This window comes from Onychostruthus taczanowskii, unplaced genomic scaffold, assembly GCF_017590055.1.
Source record: "Onychostruthus taczanowskii isolate IOZ18803 unplaced genomic scaffold, ASM1759005v1 scaffold88, whole genome shotgun sequence".
Lineage (NCBI taxonomy): Eukaryota > Metazoa > Chordata > Aves > Passeriformes > Passeridae > Onychostruthus > Onychostruthus taczanowskii.
Window position 1 is genome coordinate 1181174 of NW_024506773.1, and position 17860 is coordinate 1199033.

The following is a 17860-nucleotide window of genomic DNA, read 5'->3' on the forward strand; positions in this document are numbered from 1 at the left end:
TCTCTCTTTCTTCACCTCTGATACATGGCAGGCATGGCAGGCATGTGTTGGAGGTTATTCATCTTTGGTTAGGTCTGGCAGTTGCCTCAGCCAGGTGAATTCAACCTAATGACATATAATATAGAATCACATCTAAGTTTGGACACAGATTCCTGAGGTTCAGGCATATCAGTATTTAGCACACATTCAGAATTATATTTAATATGAAACAACCTAGAAATGAAAGAAGATGAATAGAAATGTTGAGTCATATCTGTGGTTCCAACCAAGGTGTGCCCTAAGATAGCTAGAAGTTATATGGGAAAAAATAGAAAGCTTCAGTAGACTGTAGCCAATTTACCACTCCTGCCAATACTGAATTACAGCTCATTCTGAATTAAGCTGGCAGTGATATATGGCATAGTAAATTTACTTGTTATGACTCTAAGTCTAAGACAGTTTGGGGAAAATTGGGAAAGTTGGCTAAAGAAAAATATCTCTTGTATTTTAATTATTTTTCAAGATATAAGTTTGCTTGATAAAGGATTTTGTGTACTATGAAGTCTACTTCTTTGACCAAACAATTTCCAGTGACAAATCTTCTTCTAGATGAAGGGAACACACTGCATCAGTACCTAGCAGACATTTGCAAAGTACATTTAGGTATATGAATTATGTAAAAAGTGGGATTTTAGCTCTTACAAAATTTTAGAGCAATCTAGATTTCCTTTCTCCATGTTAGATTAGCAAAGAGTGTTGACTCAAATTGCCAATTTTTATAATTGAATTATCTTTGAGTTTCTTCAGAACCATCACTCCAATTTCCTTTTTTCTCCTGCCTAAATACACCTAATCCCCCAACTTGTCTTTTCTTAAGTTATAATGCCTGTTTTCTTTTCTCTTGTAAAATGAACCTCACTTAAGGATTTATAGCAAATAAGCAAATATGGCAATGGAATAGCATGATTTCTCCTTGGTGTTTTTTTGTTTTTTTTTTTTTTTTTTTTTTTTTTTTTGGTGGGGGAAGGTGGGGGGAATGGCTAGACTGGAAAAAATTATGATAAATATGCCTCCTTTGCTTTCTGGAATTAGATTTCATTTTCCCTTCCAAGATACTTGTGAGCACCCCTAAAAGACTATTTGCATTTTCTTTCTTGATTAGTGCATTCTTGCTAGCCTCTGGCTTTTTGGCAAGTCACTACATTTCCGAGAGTTTAGCAAGGTGTTTACTGGCTTGCTCAGATTTTTTTTTGTTTGTTTGTTTTTTTTTTTTTTTCTTTTTAACTGATAAAACTGATAAACTGATAAAACTGATAAAAATTATAAAACCCCTGCTTTTTGATCCTGTATGTTTCCCATTGTAAATCTGGTTGCAATTCCTCTATACAGTAGGTGAAATGGCAGCAGTGAAAGGTGTAGGATATTATGGCAGGAAATGTCATGGGAATGAGTGCTGAAGGCAAGAGAAGGCACAACTGATTTTGCTACCAGGGACCTGTGGCATAGAAGAGGATCTCTATAATCCAAAAGAGTTATTTAGTAATTTGCAATCATCAAAAGTGATACTAGTTTTGTGGCTGTCTTCTGGGGCATGGTGTAGTGAAATATGGTGAGAATTAACAGATAACTACTGCCAAAAGGGGATGTCCTTTACCCCTTTCCCACTCCCACATGTTCTCCATGCTGGTGCTCACTTTATCCTCTTTGACAGCCTCTTTAATTCACTAACTCCAGGGGGGGAAAAAAGAGAACTGAGCATTTTGTGCTGCAACAGTGAATCAAAGTGGCTCACAAAAAGTCTAATGAGCTCTTGAGGTGGAAAGGGGAGAGCACAGAGCCAGGAAAACAGGGAAGAAGAATGATAGGAGTATTGGTAAGGGAAGGAAAGGGTTAGGACAGAATCAACCATGGTTTGGTGTCAGCAAATTTAAGATTGGTGCCACTGCCTATGGAAGCAGAATTGTCTTATGGGGTAACTAAATAAATGATCTCTATTTTTCTCTGTGAAGTTTGGAGCTCTACAGTATGATATATGAAGGCAGAAACCCAGCAATGGCAAAGTGCTATAATTCTATCAAGTACCTTGTGGAAAAATTTTCCTTAATAAGCTTAACCATAAAAACAAACAGAAGAATTCATCCACAAAATCCAAAGAAAAATATGGTCACATAGATCTAGGGTCGACTCCAGTTTATACAAAAAACACAGCCAGTGTCCCCGGGGAAGTGCAATTCAAATATTAAATAAAAAGATCAGAAGACCTCAGAAGGAGGAAGGTCAATGAATTCAGAGGGCTGGACCTCCTCCCAGGCCAAGGGAGTGTGATGCTCTGTTAGGAAGCTGATTGCTCTTCCTTTCCTTCCATCTCTCTGACTTTCTTCCTGAAGAAATTTCAAGAGCATTCATGGCTTGTAAGTGTAATTATGACTGGCCCAGTATGTGAGAGGAGCAATGAATTTAGCTCAGCTCTCAATCTTTTAGTGCCTCATTCCTTCCTACCCATGTTTCTGGACAAAATAAAAGTATAAAAACATTGTTGGGCAAGTTTTGATTTGGGGTTTTTTCTGGTTTTTTTTTTTTTTTTTTTTTTTTTTTTTTTTTTTTTTTTTTTTTTTTTTTTTTTTTTTTTTTTTTTTTTTGCCAGGGAAATATAAATACAAAGGCAATCTATGTTTTTAAATTAAAATAGATTGATCCAAACTTTCCATTAGATCCAAAAGGGAATTTGAACATGCACTAGATTTTTGGATTTAAAGTTAAGTGCCATTTTACATAGTTGCAAAGGAAGAAATCACAAATTCCAAAGGCAATTGCCTAGTATATTAGTTTCTTGATTATTTTAGAAATAAATTGTTACAAATACCAAAAGCTATAATTTAACAGATAGGATATACTTTCTCTTTGGAGATTATTTTCTAGAAACCATTCAAATTCTAATAAAAGAGAATAATATTTTTAAAATTATTTAATTTAGTCAAGATACCCAGTTTGAAACCACAACAGTAAAGTCATGCTATTTAACAACTGACCAAGTTTTTGCTGTTCTGGAGAGTAACATGAATTATAGGGTAAGTGATTATTCATTAAATAATTGAATCCCTGCATTACTGATTATTTTCTGCTTGTATATGTTGTAATAAAAAGAATCACAATCATTCTGTCATACCTATGGTTATGTGATATTGTATGGAATGACTGAACTGGTAACTCAACTGGATATTTTGACTTTTTTGCTTCTGATATTCTGACCATCTTCTGGGTGGAGAGAAAAGTTAAATGGCCACTACTTCCCTATCAATGAATTCCATAGGAAGACTTCAAGATTTTCAGGGTTGCTTAATATAAGTAATCTGGAGTTTTGCTTAACCCTAAAAAGGGTTGCACTGACTCTAAAGACCTTATTAAGTATTATCCTAGTGACCTGTCCTGAGAAAAATATCTGACACGTGATTTGTGAAAAAAAATTTAAACAAATAATAATAATAAAAGAACTTGTCAAATAGAAAAGAACTTACTGAAAAGGAAAGTTATAGGACTTTAATTACCATCATGAAGCAACAGAGGAAGCATCATTTTCTTGTGCAGCATTCATCACTGTGATGCAGATAAACCAGAACTAATTAAGAATGGGGTGATTAAATCTTGCCCCCTACATTTCAAAGTATTGTTGACTTAGGGGTGGAATTCTTGGCTCCATTTTGGCAGTTTATGTAGGCTGACGCACCACATCCATTATCTTAACACAGTTTTTGTGTGTGTGAATTATAACTACTCTGACTGACTGGCTGCTCTGTAATGTAGTGGATGTAGACAAAGGCTGCCTAAGGTAGAATACTTTATTAGGTCAATTAATATACCAGCAGCATCTTGTTCCTGGGTTAATCATTGGACTGAACCTTTACTTTGCATTTAAATGTGGGCCTGGCCATAAAGATTTCTCAAGAAAATGATGTTTTAGTTATCTATTTATTCTCTTCCCATTACTTACACATTACATTTGCTCAGTTTGTAAGTCATAATTTGATTTTTCAGGTGTCAAAATATCAAGATCAACTTGACCTAAAAAAAAAAAAAAAAAATAATCTAGCTCTGATGTCTCTCCATCTACACATAACTAACTGCAGTCATAATTCTGAAACTGCAATTGAGCTGGTAACATGGCTTTGGGGTTTTCAGGAAGGGGGTGTTTGTTTTGGTTTTTTTTGAAGATGATGCACAAGACAGAAGAACATCTATCTCACCTTCCCACAGGAATTGCTAATTGTATTAGTTTTTATTGTCTATAACTACCCCATAATTCATATGAGAAATGTTTCTTTCTGGTTTTTGGAACCATCAATTCACAGCTGTCCTTTCTGAAAGGGTATAGAAGAAAAGTCAGACAGATCTTTCAGTTGGAAGGGAAGGGGAAAGAGCAACTGAAGCTAAACAATAATGTTTGTGGAAGAGCAAATGCCAGTGACCTGGACATAGATAAATTTAGAAAAGGAATTTCACTCTAGGATCACCTGGCACCAGGAGCTGTAGCAGGAGGGGAAGCCTTCTAAAATGTGCTCTCAACAGCTATCCAAGTAATTTTCTGATGTTTTATCTTTAGGCTAAACTTAACCCAGAAGGGTTAAATTTGTCAAAAGTGCTGTAGCAAGTGGGTTCATACAGGCAGGTTCTAAGCAAAATTATTGTCTTTCTCTGGAATTATTTGTAATTCTGCTGAAGCAGTGTATGCTGTTAGGTTATATACACTCCTAAGCAGTGGAATATGCCTCAGTAAACATCAAATAGAAATTAATAGCCTTAGAAATTTTACTGGTGGTTAGATTTTCTTTTGGTTTGGTTTTGTGTGTTTTGTTTTTTTTTTTTTCCTTTCAATGAACTTGTGGAAAGAATGGAGGACATTTAAGACTTGCAGTAAGTCTCATTAAAAAAAGTCAAAATTACCAGTAGTTGCTGTCTCACAGTATCTGAGTCAATGCAGTTGCTTTGCATTCTGAAAGTGTTAGGGAAAGCACTGTAGATATCTCCACATTTTATATCTATTGGTAAATTATGACTTTTTAATGGCGATCATTTATGACAAAACTATCTATATTGGCCCAAAGAGCTGCTTACTAAAAGAAATGAGCAGATTTTCACTTAATCCCTCAGACTGATAAATTAATTTTCTCAGGTTTATTCCTGCGATCCAAGTGAAACACAATATATTTAAGTTTGTAACAAATGTTTTGGAAATATGCTCTTAAATGTGTAAAGCTTACTCTACCACAGCAGCATTTCCTCCAGAAAGGAAAGTAACCTTATCTGGAAGCTTCAGTATTTATCTCCTGTTCAAATATTACACAAGATTTATAATCCCTGTGTTTTATATCAGACTGCTAATCAGGAAGCTTAAATCAATACCTCAGATTGTTAAGCACCTTTAGAGAACAGCTTTATGGTGATAAAGGTAGCAGAGCAGCCTGATTCTGCAGTTTCACCTGACCACAAAAACACCTTGGAAACTGTGACCTAGGAACAGCAAACTAAATATTGTGGCCTTCAAGAATGGCTTCATTGCAAAGCCCTTTAGAGCAGAATGAAGAAATCACAGCTTGTGGGCTGTGAATAGGGGCAACACTACCTCATATAAAATATAAGCTTGTTATTTTTTCTTCTCTCCTTTATTATTAGGTCATGCAAAGATATGGACTGATGCAAGACCCACCAAAGAGTTTTGAAAAATCTATTTCTAGGACAAGAAAAAAGTTTCCAGGTCTCCATTACAAGGAGGTCTAAGGAATTTTAACAATGCCAAAGATATCAGACAAGGTTTTTGCTGCTCTTCAGCAGAAAAGAAAATGTAAAAGAAATCGTACATTGAAACGATTTTTTTGGGTAGCTTCACTGTATTCTCCAGGAAATAGTCATATCCATTTTGAGATTTTCCCATCTCACTTCCACAGGAATTACCCATGTTTAATCATATTATTGCCCTACCTTCTCTAAAATCCTGCACTGGATAATGACTTCTTTTGGGAGGGGAAAGATCTCATCAAGCACTTGCTATTTAAGCAATATCAGGTCCTGCAGAGAAAAGTCACTTTCTGACCCACTCAGTCCACCAGGTTGGCCTCCTTTCCTACTCACACTGAGGTAACTTACCTTGCTGTTTATTTCACTATGATCAATTCTGGCTAACCACAGGGTGAGGAGATTTAAGCAAGTCTCTATTGTAAATCCATGCATCCCAATTATCCTCAGATTTTCCTCAGAAGAAAATGAGTAGTCATAACAGAATTGTGTATACAGCCTATTAATGATTCCTAACATATCTTCCTTGAAAAATTATTTTGCAAAAGCTACATGCTCAATTAAGACCTGCTTCAAAGAGGACAAGATTCAAAAAACACCCCAGACCAATATGGACTTTAATAAGTATTCATTCCTATATGAGGAAAGGAGGTTTATGTTTTCATTCATTCATTCTGGCATTTCCAAAAGAAAGAAAGAAAGAAAAAACATTCCTAAAACTACAATCTCCACAGAAGTCTTCATTATCCCTTTGGCAGAATCAGTCTAAAGTGCTTAGTCTTTTGCTTTTGTAACCAAGAAGAAACTAGGGCAAATACTGAAGCTGGAGTTGAATTCAACTCTGCCAGCTAGAACATATAGCTGAGGTTTGCCAAAGGGAAAAGCAACAATACTCTCAATTTTATTTTCAGGCAAAGAGATTGTAGAAGAACTAACAGGGCAAAGACGACAAAAAGAAGAATCCTTTTCTTTTAAATTCTTAATTTTTGTCAATATGTAGTGGGATAGCATTGGGAAATACCTGCAAGATAAGCCCTATTATAGGTATGACAATTATTAAAATAATTATTGCTCCAAATAACTGGCAGCCTAAATGGAAAACATAGTTGTGCTGGTTTATATTAATTGATTTTTGATGAGCAGGGAAGAAGCCAGTCATGGAAGTTATTTTCTAAGAGAAGCTGCTAGCAGTTTCCTCTGTGCCTGACAAAGCCAATCAGTGACTAGTTTTGAATGTTGACACTTTGTTAAACCACTTGAAAGCTGAACACGCCACTGTGAACACACATATTAAAAACACGCAAACTCTGGGAAAAACTCTCTTACTTCCAGTCTTTGGAGAGAGAAACTCCCCCCTCCCTCCTCGCCTGGTGGCTGGGCGGGAGAGGGGACGCCATGGGGTCCCCAGCCAAGGTAGGGCTGGTCCATGGCTGATAACATCCTGCCGACATTAAGCCCTGCCCCGCTGCCCACCCATGTGGCCCAGAGGGGCCCAGGCCTGGCCCCAGTGGCTGCTGGGCAGGGAGAGGGGAACGCCATCATCTTTCCAGCCTGCAGCTGGAATTGAATGAAGCAGGGGCTGGAGACCAGCCATGTGGCCAGAACAGCCACTGTCATTCTGGTCAGGCCTGCTGAGGTCCTGACGCAGCCCTCCCACTGCAGCCTGGGTCATCGAGACTGCTCAATGACTGGTCCATCATTGAGACTGCTTCATCCACCGCCCAGCCTGGGTCACATAACCATCTGCAAGCCCTGGGCGAGATATTAACTCTTTTAGTGCACAGATGAAACTTACAAACATCAATTCTCTCTCTCGAATGAAAGAAAAGAGTGAAGCTTCAGAGAGAACAACATGAGACATGAAGGTCAGGAAGAAGAAGTCAAGTCCCAGATGGGAGGAATTGAGGAGATGTCTCAGTCCTGGGCTGAAATCCTCTTGTGAGGCTGTGGAGAAGATATAATTGATCCATCAGACTCTTTTCCCCTGTAACTCATTGAAAGGTATGGGGGATGAAGCATTCAAATTGTAGACATGAGCAAAGGCATCTATGCTAAAGCAAGCAGATGTTGAAGTCACTGTGATCCCATGAGAAGTTTGAACAGAGAGAGAGAAGAGTGATGAAGACCCTTTGCCCCAGGGGAAGAAGAAGACCTCTGTTATCCCTGAGATGAAGACGATCTCAGAGATACATAAAGAGAACTTTTGCTCTTGAACAGCTCATCTTGAACAGCTCATGTCAACTTATGGGGTACCTTAAAATAGTACTCTATAAGTTGACTTGGCCCATGAATGTAGCTATGGAAAGGCTGCAAGAGATGGGACGGACTTCATGATAGCAGATTCCTGGGCAGCTGCTATTCGTGGAAATTAAAAGCCATAAGAGAACTGTTTTCTTGTGGAGTAGTCTCCATAGCATGACAAGAGAGACTCCTCTCCCAAAGTGAACTGATGAAAGACTATTCTAGAGGTGATAAACTGACTGAATTGTTTCTGTTTGTTTTTAGCAGGAAAGAAAAGGTTGTAGGGGGGAGGAGAAGTGTTCTTACTAAAGATTTTATTCTTGTTCTTATTATTCTTTCTTTTAGTAATTTTTAATAAAGCTTTCTTTATACCTTTTTAAAGTTTTGATCCTGCTTTGCCTTCCTCCTAATCCTGTCTCACAGCAGGGAATGTGTAAATCAGTCTAGAGTTTACATGTACATTTGGCCAGCACTGAAACCACAACATTAATTGGTACGTTGGCTGGGAGTCTCAAATTGGTGAACCTAAACCACTACAATAGTGAAAGGCAATTTTATTCCTATTAGATAGTCAAAAACTGAAGCACACAACTCAAGACAAGCTTCACTGCTACAATTTTAGGCCCCGGAATAAGTGATTATAGAACGGCAACCACTACACCTCAAATTCAGCTGCATTCTGGTGGAGCCTTTATCCCTCTTCATTAACTGAAGACAAAAAATAGTGCACATGACGTGTCAAAAACACAAAATCTGCTTTTCCTGTTATGGAGAAGTGCCCAGCCTGATGTGATGCATATATATATATATATATATATTTCTTTGAGCATAGTTCAATTTATCAAATTTTAACTTGTTAAAACATTCTGAACTTCTTGAAACAACCCCCTTAGAGATAATTGTTTTTCAACATGAATGACAATGACAAGAAAAATACTTTAGCACAGAAATCCTAGAAAAAATGGCAACTTAATCACATATCAATTAATATAACAACTATTTTTTAAACCAGAATTTGCTGAAGAATTGACATTAAGTATGCTACAAAGCAAAGCCTCTCTGTAATTAGTGACTAAAAGCTTTCAGAAGCGACATCTACCTCCAAGTAAAACATTTTTCACCTGTCTCATTATGTGTGGAAGAATTTAAGATGGATGAAAAAGTAGCTTTTCACTTTTGCCTTACTTTTCAAGCTGTAATTGTTGCCCATGTGTTAACTAGACAGTTATTGGACAGTGATCCTCAACTCCTCTTCTAGATAGGGCTTTTGAGAAAGAATATTTCTGTGCTGACATAGCAAGTTTTCTAATTTTTTTCCAAGTTATTACTGGTAGTACTTGAATTAAGGACCCTGCATCAGAGCAAAATTTTCCACTCCCATAGGGCTTAAAGAAGTAGGCAAGAGACCATGGAGAGACCTGAATGACCCATTTCTTGGGTCTTACCAAGGCACCACTCTGCTGCAGAAAGAGGAAAATTTTCTCTTAGCTATGGCTGTGGCTCAGCTCACTGAGCCACCACTGGCAGCTTTATTTCAATATGAAATTATGTTTGAAAGACAGAGCGCTGGGAACCAGCCAGAGTACTCTTTACAAATGAGGAGACGCAGTGAATGCTTTTCACAGCAGAGAATTGGGAGCCAAGCGTCTGTCACAGCAGTGAAGACAGACAGTGTCACAGCATAAAAAATACTGTCTGCAGCTGCATTCTGCATCCACGTCCTCAGGGTAAACACACATTTTTCAAAGCCAGAGAAAAGTAACCTGCAGTAGTTGAGGCCCCAAACAAAGGATGCCAGAATGACAAATTTTAATTGCTTACATGGACAGGAAAAGCTTTGTCTTAATAATGACAACTTATCAGACATTGCTCTTCCCTAAATATGTGAATCCAAGGAATAAGCTGTGCTGAAGATGATGTCTCATGCTAGCCTGAACAGTGGGAACAATAATGGTGGTGTTGATGATGCCTTGGTGACAAAAAAATAGGAATTTTATTTTTACCATTGAGATTGCTAGTTAACAGCTACAGAGATGAGTTGAAATTTTGCCCTGGACAAAACTTGGTCTAGAAAAGCAGGCAAGGTGCGGGAATTACCACTGCAGAGAGAAGAGGTGAAATTTTACTCATAGATGAGACCATGCAGGGAAATGAGACAAAAGAAGAGAAGGGGACTAAGAACAGGGATGCTCAGGACCCCACACAATTCTTCAGGAGGAGAGGAAGACACTCAGCAGAGTACACAGCAACAAGTGACCTGGCGCAAGAAAAATCAAGAGCATGAAGCTAAAGATGAAGGACGTGTCCTGGGCTGGGAATGATCTAGTCACTGGAAAACACTTTTGCCTGCACAAGTTGGGATGTCATCTCAGGATGGATGGGCTATTGGTGGCTGTGGAGGAAAGGTGTGAAAAATGAAACTCATTTACTGTCTTTCATCCAGTGTCTTCGTGGCTTCTGAAATCAAATGAGTGCAGTAGGGACTTTCACTTGCATTTGTAATAGATGATAAACCTAATAAACATAAATATATCACATTATTGAAATTTTGTTCCCACTAGGGTAGCTATCAGAATGCTGACTTTCATATTATACTTGCCACCCATGATAATTTTCTTGGGCCATTAATCAAGAATAGTTCCCCGAACTCACTGGGGATGCACCAGTGTATCTAAAGCTGTTAGAAATAAAGTCAAAATTTCTCTGGCTGTGTGTGATTTGTTAACTTAGGATTTTTTATTTCCATTTAGACCACTAGTAAAATTTTAATCAGCATCCATGAAAAGGTAATCAGACTTCTTTCAATAAAACGTGCTTCAGAGCATTGCATGACATCATTCACTGGTGTTACAGGCCTGAAGAAATCATTGCAGAGAGTGCATTAAGGTCTGTCTGTATGAAGTGACTGTCACAGACATTGCCCCGTAGGATCAGGCCATGTGGTGCCTATCAATCTACAACCTGAAGATAATCCTCTCTGTGCCTCCCACACTCTCTGCCTCATACCAATTTTGTGGGGGAGTAATTTCAATGAGACACTGTCATTCCTCTGTTTGCTAAATTCCCTTTGTGACTGCTCCTCCTGAACAGGCAGCAAATTCATAATAACTCTGACTGTGGCAGAAATTCAGTTTGCAAAAAAGGCAGAGATGATGTAACATCAATTAGTCTGTACAGGTGGCTGAAAAAGAATATGAGGTTTCATGACACATTTTGAACTACTTGATGTAATTTACATTTGAAACTGTGTGAAAGAGATCCATTTTGGGGGTTTGGCAATTTGTTTGCAAAATGCAAGCATCTGCATTTTTTTCTTTTGAACTGCTGAATTGGAAATATCCCTGTGGATATCCAGATGTTTCTTTTTGCTAAAATCAGGTCAGCAAAGAAAAAAGACGAGTCCATAATATTTCCAATAAACATTAGAAAACCTTGTAAACAAACAATATTTTTTTTAAAAAAAGCAACAACAATATCAAGTTATTTTTCAAATATTTTTCTTTTTTTTTTCTGTAAAGTACAATTTTAGAGCAGGAATAATTGTTGAAAAATTTCAAGTATTTCTAATGCCTTAAATTTATTTTCAGATGTGATATTTATCTTTTAAGCTATAGAAGATACAGTTTTGGATCTAGTTTGAAAGTGCTGTCAGTCAAGAATTATTCTACTGAACTGAATGGGAAAACCCTAGTATAAATCAGCTTTGAATAAAACTAGAATTTTGATTCTTTTAACTTGATTTGTTGACTAAAGTTTAATCATTTTTAGACCCAAGCCACTAGTAATTTTCCTATTTTCCTCAGAACTCAGGGGAAGACAATCAAACTTTTGCATAAAGGTCTTTCAGTTCATCTCTATGAACTTATCTTGTCTTGCTCACAATCTGCCTGTAGTAAATTGCCCAAAGTGTTTATATATGATTGTATTGTTATTTATGGAATAATGTGTCTCCAGCTTTAATCTACAGAGACAGGGAGAGAGCAAACTTTTGTGTGCATGCAGAAGCATGGCTGAGTAGCTTTCTTGCCACTGGACTGTACAAAGGAAACAGAATTAGTAGCTCAATGGCTGTACATTGCGAAAACTGCAACATTTTGGACAGTTTTCTTGCACATCCTTTTTCCCTCTCTGAATGAAAGAATATGGTCAGGATGTGATCCTTAGCCCCTGATTCCTGGTGACCACCATTATGAGACCTTGAATATTTGCTTTAGGTAGTGAAGGGAAGAGGGAAGCAGGTAAGCTGGGCTCACCAGGGTGTATCCTTTGGGCACTGGCATTTGGCTGGATACCACACTCCTGGCAGTATGTGGACTGTCCTAGGGCAGCTTCCTATGGACCTTGTCACACTCTGCAGGATCACCAGACTTTTTTACACTTTCAGGTATACAACTCCTGCATGAAAGAGTGGTGGTATTCATTCCATCTATTCCACTGCTGAGGAAGGATTTTTTCCTGTGTCATCTGCTTCTGAGTATTTCCCCCACATGGTTTTAAATGAGTCAAAATAGAAACATATACTCCCCATGAAAAAAAATTTTCATCACAAATGAATATTGATATTAGGGATTTTTTTCATATTTTCCTCTATTCTTAGAACTATTATTTCTATGTTTGTTTACCTTGCTCACTCCTTTCCATTGTGAACAGCCTGCTTGTTGCTGCAATGTTACAGTAACAAGTAGCATGAAGCAAACAAATAGCATGAAGACTGAAGATCCTGAATTATGAGAAACACATTTAGATTATTCATTTGTTGCCAAAACTGCCCAAAGGATTTCTATTTTATCCCTGCAGTCTCTTGATGGTAATGTTTCCTTCACTTTAACATCCTGGTATTATATATGTTTTTCATCTGCTTCAGAATTAGACAGAGCAGAAGTGATACCTTTGCCAATTCATCTTCACTTGGATTTTGTTCATTCAGCCTGTCACAGACTACTGCAAAAGGGAGACAAAGCTGGAACATGACAAATAGGCACTGTGATTGTTTTCAACATGCCACAAAAAAGTAGGACAAAATATCTTAATGTTTTCCCCTTTTCCCTCATCCCTCATTCAGCAGAGTTTTGCTGTCATTTATAAAGGTCACTGGCCTATGAAGCAACTAAAAAGGCAAAAAACTTTTTCTTCCTTTCCGAGTATGTATTCAAGCTGCAGCAATAACATAAACCCTTTATTAAATGCTGGGTGTCTGCAGCAGCAGCTAGTCACAATCTGCTAAATAAAGGATTTTAGGGCATGCCTCATTTTATTTATGCCTGCCAAAAAAACACCTGTGCTAAAACCAGATGAAATGATACTTTAGCGCAGGCATTTTGAAACTGATGACAGCTCTGACAGTTTCTATTGCAACAATCACAGAATATTTTGAAATGGGGTTATTCAACATTGTGCAGAAGGCCAAGAAAAAATCAATAAATTACTGTGTCTCATGCTGTACCTCTTGTATATGCATTTTGAAAGTGTGGCTGATAAGCACACTCTTCCTCTCCACAAAAAAAAATCCCTGTTTCTTCATAGAGCTCTTGGAAGCTTATGGCTCTGTGTTCTAAAAGGTATCTAAAAGGTAAAATATTTTCAATTGAGAAGGATGTGATAGTCAGTTACAGTAGGTATATTTACCCAACTTAGACCTCCATCACAGTCCATAAGTCAGAGGCTTTAAGGAGAACAGTCTCTTTTCATACATTGCTTTTCCTCTCCATCAAAATTCCTGATAGGAAAATAATCAAGGCTGTATAGAATACAAAAGCATGAAGCAACCAAAATACAGTTGTGATGATGTATTTGAAAAGTTTTTTCCCATTGAAATATTTCAACTTCCAATCAACATATTTTACCTTTAGAATGTCTTCACTTTTCCTTCCTTATGAAAAATGACTAAGAAAAGAAAAATGAAAAAAATCTAATGTTTAGACTTGTGCTTGCCAATGACTGATAATCTTGTCACTGTGCTACCAATATACCAAAAAAGCACATTCTCAACCTTGGGTGCTTAACTTTAAGTGGCTAAGTTGTCCTGTTTAACTCAGTGAGACTGTTCAAGTGCTTAAAGCTAAACATCCATTTACTGAGAACAGAGTGCACAGTACAATGCGTCCACTTGAGAGAATGAACAGACAGAGTATTTGTAGACTTTTTTCAAAATGTGCTTTTCTGTTCATTATAATTTCTAGTCTTTAAGGTTAAAAAATATGGTAAGATTTGAGTTGATCCTATTGATTTACTTTTTTGGTGGGAAGGGTTATGAGGCAATGAATAATTTCACAGACTTGTGAGGCAGGAATTCAGGAAAACAGATCTATGGGAAAGTAGGATCCAAGAAAAAGGACAAGTAAACTCCCACATATGACACCTGCACTTCCCAAATATGAGTGTAAGGTGTTTTTCTTAGTAGTTTCTCATGAAAGCTGCTCCTTGTCTTTAGCAGATTCAGGGTACTGTGAAAAATTTCACTCCTTATGATCCTGTAAGGAAAGTCTGCAGACTTAGAACTCAAGCTATGATTCTCTGATGATAAGGCATAGCTAGTTAAATATTAACAGCAATTCCTTTTCTCCTCACCTCTCCTCCCCCTGAAAAAACCCCTCCAAAACAAGACCCTTACCTATTAGCTCAGATTTTCTCACTAAAAATTTGTGACTGCTTTCTCTTCAGAAACCCTACAGGCTTCATTATCTTTGTGCCACAAAGGCAGTTCAACTATGGTGGGGCTTTTTGTTGTTGTTGTTGTTGGTTTGGTTTTGTGGTTTTTTTTTTTTTTTTTTTCTGTGACAGATAAATGGGTCCAACTCTCAGGCAGACATAGCAGGAGCTAGTTACCCCAAAGACTAACACAGGATTTTAGTTACTGAGTGTAGCATGTGCCAATAGGAGAAGCCTCAATGTTCGGAAGATGGTGTGCATCCCATGTTACAGGCACTGTAAGACTTACACTCATGGCCTCACCTGCAGGGAAGAAAACTGATCTTGAGTCATCTCAGTCCATTTACATCATCCCTCAGCCAAAGGTTCAGAGAAAAATGTCATCATCCATATGAGCATTTATACAAATGCTAAACTAAAGGGTTAACATCTGCTCAGACAACTCTGAGTGGTGAAATGAGCACTTATTTTATGAAACACTTTTTGTAGCTCTCATATGAAGTAGGGTACTCTTTGTTACTGAAATGGATTCTCCGTGCCTCATTTTTATTGCAGTAAATTCTAACAATTTTTGAGGCAGCAAGATCAGGTCTATCTCAACCTCTCAGATGATCTCCAAATTTCTAGTGTTTTAGGACTTGAGCATTATGAAGATAAACTGACATATCTTGATTCAAATTTTAATAAGATATTTTGTACAGTAAAATAGCTTGGTGAACTTTAAAACAACACGAGCACAGGCAGAGCAGGCTTTGCCAGCTGCGTTTGGTATCCTCACACCTCACCTGAATTGATCTAGAAGAGACTGGCAGAAAACTGTGAATCTGAATGCACCTGGCACACATCATCACTCATGACAATACAGGCAAAGGCACAGCATAGGACAATTTAAGGCAATTTAAACCAGTGATGCTTGAGATTATCTGAGGATCTTAACCTGTCCAGATCTATGGATGATATACAGCAAGTGGGATATAAAATTTGCAGTGTAATTGGAAGGGTCTTATTGTTTTTTGGTCTCTTTCTTCAAGTACTGACAGAATGGCAGACACACCTTCTGATAGCAGTAGGTGTAAAGCCAGTATAGGATGGTTTGTGTAATCCTTGTTGAATGAACACTGCTGAATTTTGCATGAAAACAACATTCCAGAAATCAATTTATTTTAGAGTTCTTCCAGTCATTAACACCACTTGTAGTGTAAAAGGCAAGAACAGAAATATAGTCTGGTCCTTGACTTCTGCATTTCAGTTGGGAGCAGCAGTGTGTCAGTGCCACGAGAAAAGTTGAAATTACACTGATTAAAAATCCAGAAAAGGTATTTTAGGGAAAACCTTATTTGTTACTGTGTTTTAAGCATGTTCTCCACCTTCAGCTGACATCTGAATGTGAATTCACACTGGGGTAGTGTTGATCCACTACATATCTTAACCCTTAAATATATAGAGAGACTAAAACCACATAGGGACCATTGGGATCTCATTAAGGGATTTTTTTTCTCCATTGGTCCTCATAATGGCTTGAGAAAGAAAACATGAGCTAGTTGAATGGTTCATGTTGTGGTTATTTCATGGAAATACTTTTCTATTTTGCAGACAGGCACCTTGAGTTTATGGCTCATGTTGGTGCCTCTCATTGGAGAAGCATATTATTTAGTAATATGTAGGTGTTAAAACTGCCTTGCAAATTTCACTCAGAGTGGTTCAGGCCCTGACCCTCAAAGGTCTGACAGATTGAGAAGTCTCTCTAGGCATGAAATGAAGCATGTGCTAAGCTCAAATCCATGCATCTAACTGCAGTGTCAATTGGAGTTGGAACTGCATTACCTTGGATCCTGCATGACTCTGTACATACCTTTTAAGAACTAATAACAAAAGAAAGAAATTGAACTTTTTCCTTTCACAGAATTAGGGAACTCTCTACAGGACTACCTTCCTCTAATACAGCTTCTTTCCTGCAGTTGCCAACATTGGAAACAAAGATAATAGAAGAAGAGAAGGAATGAGATTAGCCCTCCACAACTTTATTATTACATTGTGATTTTTTTTATAGAGTACAATTTTTAGTAAACTTTTTGTCAAGCCTTTTCCAGTGAAAAATATTCAGCACACAAGTTAGGTTTAGCTGCAATGACTCTAGTTTCCTTGAAGTATCATAATTCTTGTTATAAATATTTTTTCTTGTGAAAGTGTAATTATTTTGCTAATATGCATGAAAATAGCATTTGAGGAACAGAAACAATATGGTGCTGTTTGACTTGGAATTTACTCCCCAGCTGTTAATAACCTGCCTATGTCTCTGGTGGAATTGTGAGTGTGTTATTCCTGTGCTTACAACAAATAGCAACTGTTTCTGAAACTAGGAGCTGGGCCAAGGGGAAAAAAGGAAGCCCAAAACACATAAACAAACCCCTTAAAGTCCATATTGTGTATTTAAATTAGTTCCCTAGAGCAGAAAGTAGTAAACAATCTCATGCGCATTTTGTTGCATTGTTTCAAGCGCTATTTAATTTTTGGAGAAAAAAACCCTTTGTGACAGCCTTTTTGAAATTACATTTGGAATTACATATACCCTCTATTGTCAAATAAATATTACCAGTGATTAGGAATATTATATTTCCAACAACTTTTCCCCAAACCACATGCATATTAGGGACTGAAAGTATCTTACTTTGAAAAGCAAAGTGACATGGTCCCAGATTTTCAGTTTATCATAATTTGTGAAAAACAGAGCAACTGAGTACTACATGAATAATAGCTAATGCCTCGGCAATCTTGACAGCCAGTTTGATATATTTATGTTTTGGGTAGGATTTTCTAATGTCAGTGACTGAAGAGTGAAGGTTTGATTTTCAAGAAAGGTGTATACCAGTCAAAATCTGATTTAAACCTGCTAATACCTACTTTTCTGAACTTCCAAGCAAAATAGAGATTAAGGTTCTTGAAATATTTTTTCATTATTAGATTTTACTTTAGACAAGCAAAAAAAATTGCTTACTGACAAGGTTATGTAATTGAATCTGTCACGCAGTGTGTCTCCAAGCACCGCTATTGGTCAATTTGTCACAAGAAAATTAACTTTGCTGAACATCTTGAACATTAGCAAACTTAAATGTCTCTAAGAAAAGTGTAAGAAGAAGAATCAGGACATCATCAGTACTTGCTGGCCTTATATTATTTTCTTTTATTTTTTTGAACAGAAGCATTT